This window comes from Corvus brachyrhynchos, unplaced genomic scaffold (genome assembly GCF_000691975.1).
Source record: "Corvus brachyrhynchos isolate BGI_N302 unplaced genomic scaffold, ASM69197v1 scaffold122, whole genome shotgun sequence".
Lineage (NCBI taxonomy): Eukaryota > Metazoa > Chordata > Aves > Passeriformes > Corvidae > Corvus > Corvus brachyrhynchos.
Window position 1 is genome coordinate 131,002 of NW_008236778.1, and position 11,504 is coordinate 142,505.

At 57.2% G+C, this 11,504-nt stretch overlaps 1 long non-coding RNA gene across 1 annotated transcript; it reads right to left on the reverse strand.

Moving 5' to 3' along the window:
* Positions 1 to 8,028: 8,028 nt before the first annotated feature.
* On the reverse strand, positions 8,029 to 11,274 carry LOC108445112. Its single transcript, XR_001859865.1, has 3 exons — positions 10,062 to 11,274; positions 9,591 to 9,700; positions 8,029 to 8,922 (listed from the first exon to the last, which is right to left on the reverse strand). It is a non-coding gene; the product is annotated as an uncharacterized LOC108445112 (long non-coding RNA).
* Between the last annotated feature and the right edge of the window lie 230 nt (positions 11,275 to 11,504).

Genomic DNA, 11,504 nt, shown 5'->3' on the forward strand with positions numbered 1-11,504 from the left:
TGGCTTCAGTCCCCTCCAGTGAAGGGAAATGGGTTTGGGCAGCCCCAAAAGGAGCAGGATCCGGGTCAGTGGTGTCGGTGGAGGCTGTTCCAGGCGGGAGCAGGTCCCCTCTGCCCCGGGCCAGGTGTGCAGGGACCTGGGGAGTGACTCCCCGCAGGTGTTAACACCGTGTGGAGCCTCCCCCAGCCCTGTGCTGAAAACTCCTGCCTCATTTACAGCCTCAATGTGCTCATCAGCTTGTCTGGGTGAGCTCTCAAAGGCTCCTCACATCTGATATTTGAAGGATCCTTCGTGTGAGGCACCTGCTCAACTCCAGGCAGTGTAAGAAGCACCAATCCATTTGATAATTAAATGTTTGCTGCCACCTAATTGTCCCTTTCTCCCGGAGCCCAAAGCCTGTCTCCTGGCACTCTCCCCGGAGTGCTGAGCTTCAAAGGGAGCTGCAGAGGAGTTTCTTTTCTCAAAGCACAGGGTAGATTGAAGATGGAGCCATCTCGAAAACTGTCAGGAACCAGATAAGAAACGCGGGAGAACAGCAAACCCAGCGGGCTAATTATAAACAGGCAAATATAGCAGAAAAGCAGATTGCAGCGGGCTGATAAAGTGACAACAGCAGCGACACTGCCAGGGCTGGCGCTCACCTACGAACCCCCGGGCGCTGCTGAGCCTGGGCTCAGCTCTAGACCCCGCTTCGCTCTGCAAATCTGCCCTCTCGGAGCTGGCAGGGCGGCCCAGATCCGCATCCAGGGATCAGCTGCGCTCCTCAGCTTGGCTCCAGCCTAAACCAGGGGAGCCCTGGCCTCGGGAATGAGCTTCCTGTGTGCTTTTCCCTGGATTTGCAGGGCATTTCCCTGCTGGGAGCTGCACTCAGGGCTGGCTGTGACCCTGCTGGGAGCTGCTCAGGGCAGAGCTCCCGAGAGGAATTCCAGGGGGGAATGAGCTCTCAGGTGCTGCCTGGTGGGTTCGTGCCTCCCCGTGCTGAGCAGACGGGCACAATCCCCCAGCTGGAAGCGAGGGGAGCGGGGTTTGCTGGGCTATAAATACAAACACAGGCGCTGGAGATGGCTCTGGAGGCACGAGCCGGGGGGGTGTGCGTGTGCAGGCAGCTCTATTTTCAGCTGCTCCCACCCAGGAAGGCTCTGTAGTGCTTTCAGTTGAACTTTCGGGGTTTTCTATTTTCTCCTTGAGCTTTCCAGGCTGTCTTGAGGGGAACGTGCAAGTTAAGAGGGGTGGGATTTGGGAAAGACGTGGAGGGTAAGTGACTCCCTGGTGGTGGGGTCAGTGGGGTGTCTGTAGGGCCAAGACTCCACAGAGAGGATGGGGGCAGTCAGCAATCCTGGGATGTGCTGCTCCAGAAGGAGCTGGACCTGTTGCAATGAGAGGAGGAGGCCACAGAGTGGATCCCAGGGCTGGAGCCGCTCTGCTCTGGGAGAGCTGGGGGGGTTCCTCTGGAGAAGGGAAGGCTCCAGGGAGAGCTCAGAGCCCCTTCCAGGGCCTAAAGGGGCTCCATGAGAGCTGGAGAGGGACTGGGGACAAGGGATGGGGGGACAGGACACAGGGAATGGCTTTAAGCTGAAAGAGAGGAAATTTAGGTTGGATATTGGGAAGGAATTCCTCCCTGTGAGGGTGGGCAGGCCCTGGCACAGGGTGCCCAGAGCAGCTGTGGCTGCCCCCGGATCCCTGGAAGTGTCCAAGGCCAGGCTGGGTCAGTGGAAGGTGTGGTGGAATGGGATGGGCTTTGAGGACCCGTATGGATTTCACAGAGGTTCAGTTCTGTAATAGTTTAGAAAAAAGGACCAGTCTGGGATTCCATGATTCCATGAATTTCAGCACCCAAACTTGGGGATCAGGGTGTGGTGGAGAGCAAGGGGGCACCTCCCTGTGGGATCCATTCCCATTCCTCACCACCAGCTCTCAAGGGAGCAGAGCCCCAAACCTGATGACATTGACTTCGCAGTTGTCTGAATTTGGGTGGGTGGCTCTCCCTGACAGCTCCGGTGATGAGGGCTCAGCCGAGCTCCTGCACCCCTGCAGGAGGCACCAAGGCTCTGGAATTGGCTCTGCACTGACTGGGAATCAACAGGATCTCCACATCCGACAATTAAATATCCCTGGGCCCGCTCAGGAGCGCAGGCTGAGCCTGTGGTGGCTCGGATCATCAAACCCTCTGCAGAGCACGATGTCCCCAGCCTCCGGAATGGTCCCTTCTCTGTGCCTGGAAATCATCTGAGAGGTGGAAATGCCGGCATGGCACGGCCAAAAACGGGCTGAAAGCTGTTCAAAGGACACAGCGCCGAGGATGATGCAGCCCCTGTGCCGAGGAATATCTGACACTCCCGAATTTTCTGGTGGAGATGGAAGCACGAGGCTGCAAAAACCAGTTCAGGCCAGGGACTGGTGTCTGGGACCCAAACCTTGGGCGTCATCTGCGTCACATCCTTCAAAAGGCCCAATTTTGGGAGGATCCGGTGGGAGCAGATCCAAACATTTTGGTTGCAGCCAGCCCTCGAGAGCAACAGAAAACGATTCTGACTGAAGATTTCCACAGCAAACAGCAAAACATCCGCGAATTGAGACCTCGTGCTCTCCAGACCTGCTTTCCCTCCCTTCCAGAGGAGCGATTTGCTGCCCTCTCCTGCTCGAAGGCAGCCGGGAAAGGGCTGGAAATGGGGTTTTGGGTGTCTGGAAGAGGTGGAAACCCGGCAGGGAAATGTTTGGGGGCAGCCCAGGTGAGCCCAGGGCGTTTTTACCTTTGCCTCGATGAATTCCCCTTGGAGGCATCTCCGGACTGGGCTGGGCTGGCACCCTCAGCCTCCCTGGAGCTACAGCCTGGCACTGCCACCGTGCCAGGGACACCCCAAGGCACCTCTGGGTGGCCAAACCCACCATCCTTGGCTGCTGTGATGAAGCCGTTGCTGCCCTGCCGCGCGCCGAGCGAGGCTGGAGCGTCTCACTGATGGGAGAGAAGGCCAGATAAGGGCTTTATCTGGGATGTCTCCGTCTGGGAAGAGGAATTGAAGCGCGTTTTTGTCTGGACACCCCACCCCAGGCTGCAGGGGCTGCCTGCCAGGATCCTGTGCTGTTATCATCCCTGCCGTGCTATCGTGTCCCTGGGCTGACAATCTCCTCCAGCCCAAAAAGGAGAAGAAATCAATGGCTTATCAGCTCCAAGCTGCCACATCAAACCTCTCTTCAAGGGGCTTCCCGTTGCTCTGGCAGTTCCAGGGGTAAGGGACGCTGCTCTCATGCATCCCAAGGATATTTGAGTGTGTGGAGTGCTGGGCTGGGAGAGAGACACTCTCCAGAATGTATTTAGGAAAAATCAGCTGCATTTTCCAAGGCTTTGACAGATGCTGCTGCACCTGGGCCATCAGCTGGGCTCGGAGAAACTCCTGGGAAAGGTGGACAAATGCAGGAAAACCACCCAAATCGCTGCCCTCGGGCACTGGGCGGGGAGCTGGGGGCCTGCAGAGCCACCAGGGATCCAGCACAGGATGGTGGGGCCTGGTCACAGGTGCGGAACAAGCTGGGGAGTTGCACAGAGTTATTCACAAACGCAGGCTTGGTTTGCTGTGGGCAGGTTTGGGTGCTGGGGGAGCTGCAGAAGTCACTCCCATCGTGGGCAAATTCCAGCTGGTGCCAGAGCTGAGCCCGTGGTGGCAGCACCTCGGTGATATCTTTAAGAAAGGGAAAAAAACCAGCTCTGGAAGAGAGGAGTGGGGAAAAGACACAGGAACAACTCTGCAGGTGGCAGCCCCGAATTCATCTGAGATTTGAGGTAGCCACCCACCGAGGTGAAGGAGGAATTGCTGGCAGCAGCCCCAGGGGTTAAAGGAGTTGCCAGGGGTTGTGCTTGTGCCTTTGGGACCCCTCAAGTCTGACTCAGGCAGGAATGACCTCCTGGGAAATGGTCCTTGCTCCGGTGGAAGATCCTTCCAGACCCGGGTACGTCTGACCTCCACATCTTCCCAGTCTCCAAACCGATCCCTTCTGCCCCTAAGAGCCACTCCCTGCACTGCCACAGGCTGTCACAACGTCCTCTGAAGCCACTTGTGTCCTATTTGCTCCAAACCCTGGCTAATTTGTCCATTATTATGAGGTTTATCCACTCCCTGGTGGCTGGTTTCACTCCAGCTGTTCCCACTCCTGGCTCCCTGGCACTCAGCCAGAGCTGATGGGATCTGTGTGAGGATTTTAGGCTGGGCTCTCCCTGAGACCCCCTCTGCTCTGCTCCCCACCTGACCGCTGCCACCCGTGGACCTTCACGCCTGCAGAATTCCTCCTTTAAACGGATTCTCGGCGCTCTCTGGGGCCACGCGGGTTTGTTTGGAATTTTTATTCGTGTTTGTGAGAGAGAATTCCCACCAGGAAAACCCATGCCCATCATTTCTGATAAAGCTCTGCAGTCCCTGCCTGGCAGCCTGGTTCTGCATCATCCACTGACAGCTCTTCACCTGGTGAGGAATTCATTCCCTCGGAGATGGAGCTGCAATCAACCCCCTCAAGCCTGGAGCTCTGGGCCAGCTTTGGCCGAGTCCTTTGGTGGTTTTGCAGGAGTTCACTGATTTGGGATCTCTCCCACCCTCCCAGCTCCCTCAGACCTTCTGTGGTTCCAGGGTGGATTAAGCACAGGGGGATTAGAGTGGAAGGGATGTGGCAGAGGAGGCTATTTCTGTCTTGGCTCAGCTCTGCGCTCTGCTGAGTGCCTGATCTCAGCTGTGCTGTGCTGCTGCCCGTGGGTGTGCAGGGAACAGGCCCCACAAGTGTTAATTGGGGTGGGTTATTATCTGTAATAAGAGCAGAGCCTGGGCTGTGTGCTCCAGGCAGGGACTGTGCACGGCAAGAGCCCATTCCCAGGGCTGGGGATGGACTCGTGGAGCCCTTGCCCTTCTTCCTCATCTGCTCCCCTCGTGTCCCGTGAAGCCCCACTGGTGTGGGATTTGCACAGAGGGGAACTCAGGAATCCTGAATTCACGGGGCTCCCAAGCGCATCCCATCCCTGCAACATCCTCCCACCAACCCCTGGGCACATCCAAGCTCCCAGGACACCACACCCAGGCCAAAAAAGCCTCTTCAGCCTCTGCCACAGCAGGAAAAACTGGGAATGTTCCGTGGGCCTGAGGCTGGGGAGGTGCCTGTCCTGGAGATGCAGCGCCCCAGCAGCACCAGCACAGCACCAGTCACAGCCCTGGGAGGGACTGGGGTGTTCCCCGTGCCCTGGGTGCCTCTCCCAGGGCAGCTCAGGCTGTCACAGGCAGGGCACAGATGGGACTCAGTGTCTCACTCTGCTTTGTGCTCTCCCCCGCAGCTGCTCCCTCCATTCCCGAGCCTTTGGAAGCGGCAGAAGGACACGGCTCTGCCTCGGTGCCGTCACCGAGGCTTGGCAAAGGCGCTCAGTCGTGCACTGCCGGGGACAGACGCGAGGCTGGGGCATCCCTGAGGATGGAGCAGCCTGGGAACTGCTGCCAGGAAGATTCCCAGGTATTGGTACTGACAGGACCGAGAGGGTTTCCCACACCACCAAAGCGGAGCGTGGAAACAGCCAAGCCCTGGAGCTCCAAGACAACAAACCCCAGCTGTGCAGGCACCAGGAAGGATGAGAAATGAGGCATGGAGAGAATCAGGTCAAGGAAACCAGGAAAAAATAATTGGAGAGGACTTGGAGGGGAACTGGACGTAAAAAGCTACGAAGTCACCTCATTTCAAAGCCTGGATAATTCACGGAGTCTCGGGGACAAAGCTGGAGAGTTTTGGTCTGCAGGATCAGCCCAGCCTCAGGAGTGGGGCACTGCAGGTTAAACACCAACACCTCACCTGTGGTCCCACCTGCCCTCATCAGGGTGGGCTCTCAGCACTGAAGGGTGGCAGCCCTGAGGGGCAGAACTCCACCAGAATAAAGCCCTGAACTTGGGGAAACCTCGCTGGCTGCTGGCCCCGGGCGACTGGAAGCGCAGAGAGCAGCCTGTCAGGAGGTGACAGGGAAGGGAAGGCAGCCAGGGCAGCCTGGAGAGCCGATGTGGAAGCTGAGGACACGGATTTGGATGCTGGCAGAGAGCTGCACCTTTGCCTTGGGCTGATGCTCCCACCAGAGGCTGCTGAGCACAGAACAGCCCCGCTGGGAGCAGGGCTGGGACTCGTCTGTCCCTGAGGCACCGTCTTGGCCCTGGGGACACTCCCGGCGTGTCCTGCGGGCTGCAGCTCCGCCTGCAAACGGAGATGTCAGAGCCCGGCTGTCCCCAGGCACAGGAGAGGTGAAATTGCGTGTCCTCCTGCCATCCTGCCCCGAGGGAGTCACCAGGACGGCCGGCATCTCCCTCGGAGGGTGACAGCACTTCCAGGTGCCACCGGGCACCGAGGCGGTGCCACACGATCGGGGGGCGATGCCTCTGCCCCATCCAGGAGGACACTCTGGGGACACAGCTCCACAGGGAACGTGCTGCTGCACATTCAGCAGCTCCTGAGCTGGGCAGCAGAGCTGGGGCAGGGAATGAGGGGATCCCTGAGCATGTTCCATCCTGTTGGAATTCTGAGCTGTGGCCCACGTGCGCTCCTGGCCAGATGCTGAAGCTCCCAAAATCCAGACACTGCATCCACGTCCCGAGAGCTGTGAGATCGCCGTGTTTGCAGCCAGCCCTTGCTCTCCTGAGCTCCTCTGGGCTTTCCGTGACAGCCTCCCCGGCCCTTTGTTTCTGTTTTCGTCGGAGCTTTCCTATGCGAATGTTTGAGCTTGTTTATCTGTTTCAGCTGAAAAACTCCACAAGCCCCAGCAAAATGCTAATAAGAAGCATTAGCTGCAGTTAATTGAACTGCTTCTGTGATCCTCATAATTATCTCCTGGTACAGCACCTACCCCGAGAACAGCAGGATGGATGCCAGAGATAATCAGATAGAAGATCTGGGAAAAACATTTAATTTTCTTATCCAAATTAAGATTTTTTTCTTGGATTGATTACCTCACTAAATATTTGCTGTTGAGAGCAAACCAGGCTGGTGCTGGTGGGGACTGCAAAGGGAATGATGGGTGCTCAATTATTTACAGCCTTGCTTGGCTGGCTGAGTGTGCGCCAGGAATGCAAAGGGAGCTGTCGCCGGGAATCTCGCCGGAGATTTTTCACCGGGAGTAAAACGCAGGCAACGACGAGGGGGAACATTCTGCCGAGTCAAAACGCTGAAAGCTGCCCGGTGACAAATTGAGCTGTCAGCAAGGCTTGATGATCACATCCAGAGCACCCCAGCCTTTCCTCAAACTCCTGGAGTTTGTAGACCAGGAGCAAATATTGGCTCGGCACAGAGCTCGGGGGTCAGCAGGTGAGAGCGCCTGCAGTGCCTTTAGAAATCTCGTCACTAAATGCAGCAACTTTGTCCCAGCCTGGCTCGTGCTCCCTCGATTGGCTCATCCCTGCGTGGGGCTGGACGTCCCCCACGCTCAGCAGGTGGGAGCTGTCACACCTTGTCCTGATCCTCCGCGGATCTCCGTAACTCAGAGCCAGCTCAGCACCACCAAAACCAGATTTATCAGCGGTGCAAATCCTCACCCCCACTTCAGGAGCGCAGTCCGGGGGAAACGGAGGCACAACAGGTTTGCAAGGGAAGCAAAATCTGTGGATTCTTCAAAGCAGGAGAAGGGGGATTTGGCAGCAGTGGATATTAATAGGCTCTGAAATATGGGTTGCTGTTTAGGAAGCTGAAATATCAGTGAGAAGCTGTGCAGCCAGGGAGAACTGGCAAGGCTGAGAGTTTCATACACACACACACACACAAACATGTATATACACATACAGATAGATATTTATTAAAAGGGAAAGGAATCCTTGCAGTGGCATTGCAAATCTCACTGGCTGCAGATGCTAAAAGGGTCATTAAACATCTGGGAAAGCTTAGAATCCCAGACTTGTTTGGGTTGAAAGGAACCTTAAAGGTCATCCCATCCCATCCCTGCCATGGGCAGGGACACCTTCCCCCACCCCAGGCTGCTCCAAGCCCTGTCCATCCTGGCCTTGGGCACTGCCAGGGATCCAGGGGCAGCCACAGCTGCTCTGGGCACCCTGTGCCAGGCTCCCGCCACCTTCTGAGTAAAGAATTTCTGCCCAATATCCAATCTAAGCCTCCTCTTTGTCAGTTTGAATCTGTTCCCCCTTGTCCTGTCAGTGAATTTAGGAGAGGCAGGGTAACATCACCCAACATTCCCAGCAGAACAGGAACGATGTGAGCCCTAGGCTGGGGCTTGGGGGGCTGTGGAGAGATCCTGCCCCTTCCCATGGGGCTGCCAAAGCCTGTCCAGAGCTGCTGATCAGGACAACCCTCCAGAGGATCTGGGCTCCTTGCCAGTGTCTGGCTGCACTGGCCCGTGCCAGTCCCAGCTGTGGAGTCCAGCCTGGGTCTGGATGTGCTGCTGAGGCCCCGTCAGCAAAGAGCCCCATCCCTGCTCCTCCCGCTGCTGCAGCCCTGGCTCATGTTTATTCATCCCATTAAGGTGTTTCTATTCCTCCAATCCGAGAATTATCCAGGCAAGATGACAAAAAGCACCTGCTAATATTAAGCATAAAATTATGACAAGGATATGATTGGAGTGAGGAGGTGCTGGTGAGTCTGAGAAAGGGAACTGGGTTGGACCTTAAGCTGCTTTTAGGCCTCGTTTGAAGTTACTGGAGGGATCTGTGTGTTTATTTGTATTTTCCACTAATGGGGGTTTTTATCCTGCTCAGCTGGAGGGAGGAACAGCGGGAGCCTGGCGGGGCTGGCTGTGCTGGTGGCCTTTCTGCCTGTGTTGATTATTGTGGCTCCGTGTGAGTTTGTGTGTGTTGGCAGCATGGGCTCAGCCTGTCCCCAGCACAGGGACGTGGAGCCTGGGCTCTGCAGGATGCAGCAAATCCAAACCCCCACTCCCGTTCCCCCTGGATGCTCGTGCTGGACTTGGGGAACCTAAGGGACAGCGAGGAGCAAAGGATCAGGTGGCTGCATGTCCTCAGGAAATTCGTGTTTGTTGTGGATGAGCTTTGCTTGCCCCGGCAGATCACTCCCTGGGCCAGTCTGTACTTGGAAATCTTCCATAAACTGCCCCAAAAAGGGGTTCAGAGATGCTCTCTGTGACTCCCCCTCACCGCAGGGCTGAGCTCTGCGGGCAGGGAGCGCCTTTCCCTGTGCTGAGCCATTCCTGGGCTCCTTCAGCTGCCTGGTCCCGGTCCCTGGCTGAGGAGCAAAGCCTCCTCCTCTGGCTCCTGAACCTCCCGGGCCATTCCCCGCAAAGCTCCAGAGCCCAAATCCCGCTCAGTTCCTGCCTTTAACACGCTTCACTTCGGGCAGGTCAGAGGGGACTCTCCAACAACTTTGGACCAATCCCTTCGTTTTGGCTGCAGGAACAGCCCAGTGAGGCCCTGGGTAAACTGGCCCCACGGGCCTTGCGATAACCCTGTTTTATTTTCCCAAACCTCCCCCTGTTTGGCTGGCCCTGGACCTCTCATTCCAGTTCTGCCTGGAGCTTTGTTTGGGATGAGAACCACAGAGCAACAGTGGCCCCGAGTGGGCATGGGGGACAGAACAGCCACAGCACGAGGGGAGGAAATTAATGAGGAAATTCATTACAGACTCACCATAAAGCTCTCTACGGTCAGGGCGTCCCTGGCACGGGTGGAAATCCAGCCCTGAACAGGAATTTGGGTTGTGGATCTTCAAAGATTCTTCCAGCACGGCTCAGGTGGAGCTGGAAAGGGAAAGGGGAGGTGAAAGAGCAGTTCAGCCTCTTCTGGCACAGTGTCACCTGCAGGGACCTCTCCTGCCATCGGCAGAACCCCAGGGCAGAGGGGACACCCAGCACCCACCCAGGCTCTTGTGGTCATTTGTCCACCCACGAGTGCCACCAGGCTCTGATCCTACAAACCATCCACGAGAGGTTTTGGACACCTGTGAGCAGCCCCTTCTTGTCGGCGCCCTCCGAAGTCACCCCATTCCCATCCCTGGGCTCCCACCTTCCCTGGAGGAGAGGAGGAAGCGGTTCTGCCGCTCCTGCTCAGCACCAGCAGGGCCGTGGCTGCCGAGGGAGAGGGAAGCGCGGAGTTAATCACCTTCATTACCAACCCCGAGCCTGGAGTTAGAAATTTAAAAGTCAATTTGCACGGGAGAGGTGTGGTATGGGCAGGGCTGTGACTGAAACAGCGCTGTCGTGTGAGCTTTGCTTTCCAATCTCCCAGGAATTAGTGAAACTTCCATGCTTCTGACATCCTTTGGACCCGTATTTGTGGTGTCCTGGATGTGACTGGGCTGGGGGTGCTGCCAAAAAGCAGTTTGGCCTCAGGGGCATCCTTGGCAATGTCTTTTCGGGGGGGAAAGAAAAAAAAAATCACAATTCTTCATCTTCTTCCCCACGGTCCGGTGTAAGCAGAGCAGAAACTGCCGCACCTTCCTCAGGAATTTATGGGATATGGGGAAGGAATTCCGCCCTGGGAGGGTGGGGAGGCCCTGGCACAGGTTATTCCGTGGATGCCCCATCCCTGGAAGTGTCCAAGGCCAGGCTGGATGGGGCTTGGAGCAGCCTGGGTGGATTCCGAGCCCGTCCCAATGGATCCCAGTGAGTCCTAGAAGATCCCAGCAGATTCCAGGGGATCCCAGTGTGTTCCAAGGGATGCCAACAGATCCCTAGAGGATCCCAGAGGGTCCCAGTGAGTTTCAGCAGATCCCAGTGAGGCCCAGCAAATCCCAGCATCTCCCAATGGATCCCACCAGATCCTAGTGGGTTCCAGCAGATCCCAGTGTGCCCCAGGGGATCCCAGCGGGTCCCCATGGGTCCCAGAGGATCTCAGTGTGTCCCAGAGGATCCCAGTCTCTCCCAATGGATCCCAGCAGATCCTGGTAGGTCCCAGTCAGTTCCAGAAGATCCCAGCATCTCCCAATGGATCCCAGCAGATCCTGGTAGGTCCCAGTCAGTTCCAGAAGATCCCAGCATCTCCCAATGGATCCCAGCAGATCCTGGTAGGCCCCAGTCGGTTCCAGAAGATACCAGCATCTCCCAATGGATCCCAGCAGATCCTGGTAGATCCCAGTGAGTTCCAGAAGATCCCAGCATCTCCCAATGGATCCCAGCAGATCCCAGTGTGCCCCAGATGATCTCAGCGTGTCTCAGCAGATCCCAGAGGATCCCGGCAGATCCCAACAGCTCCTAGCAGATCTCAGCGGATCCCAGTGGATCCCAGTATCTCCTGGTGGATCCCAGCAGGTCCCAAAGGATCCCCACAGGCCCTGGGCGATCCCAGCAGCTCCCACTGGATCCCATCAGGTCCCACCGGATCCCAGAGGATCCCAGTAGGTCCCAGTGGATCCCGGAGGATCCCAGTATGTCCATGGGGATCCCAGAAGGTCCCGGGGGATCCCAGCGGGCCCCAGGGGATCCCAGTAGGTCCCACCAGATCCCAGCGTGTCCCACCGGCTCCCAGCGGATCCCAGCAGATCCCAGCAGGTCCCAGCAGGTCCCAGCGGCTCCCCGCGGCTCCGGGCGCTCCTCAGGCGGGGAA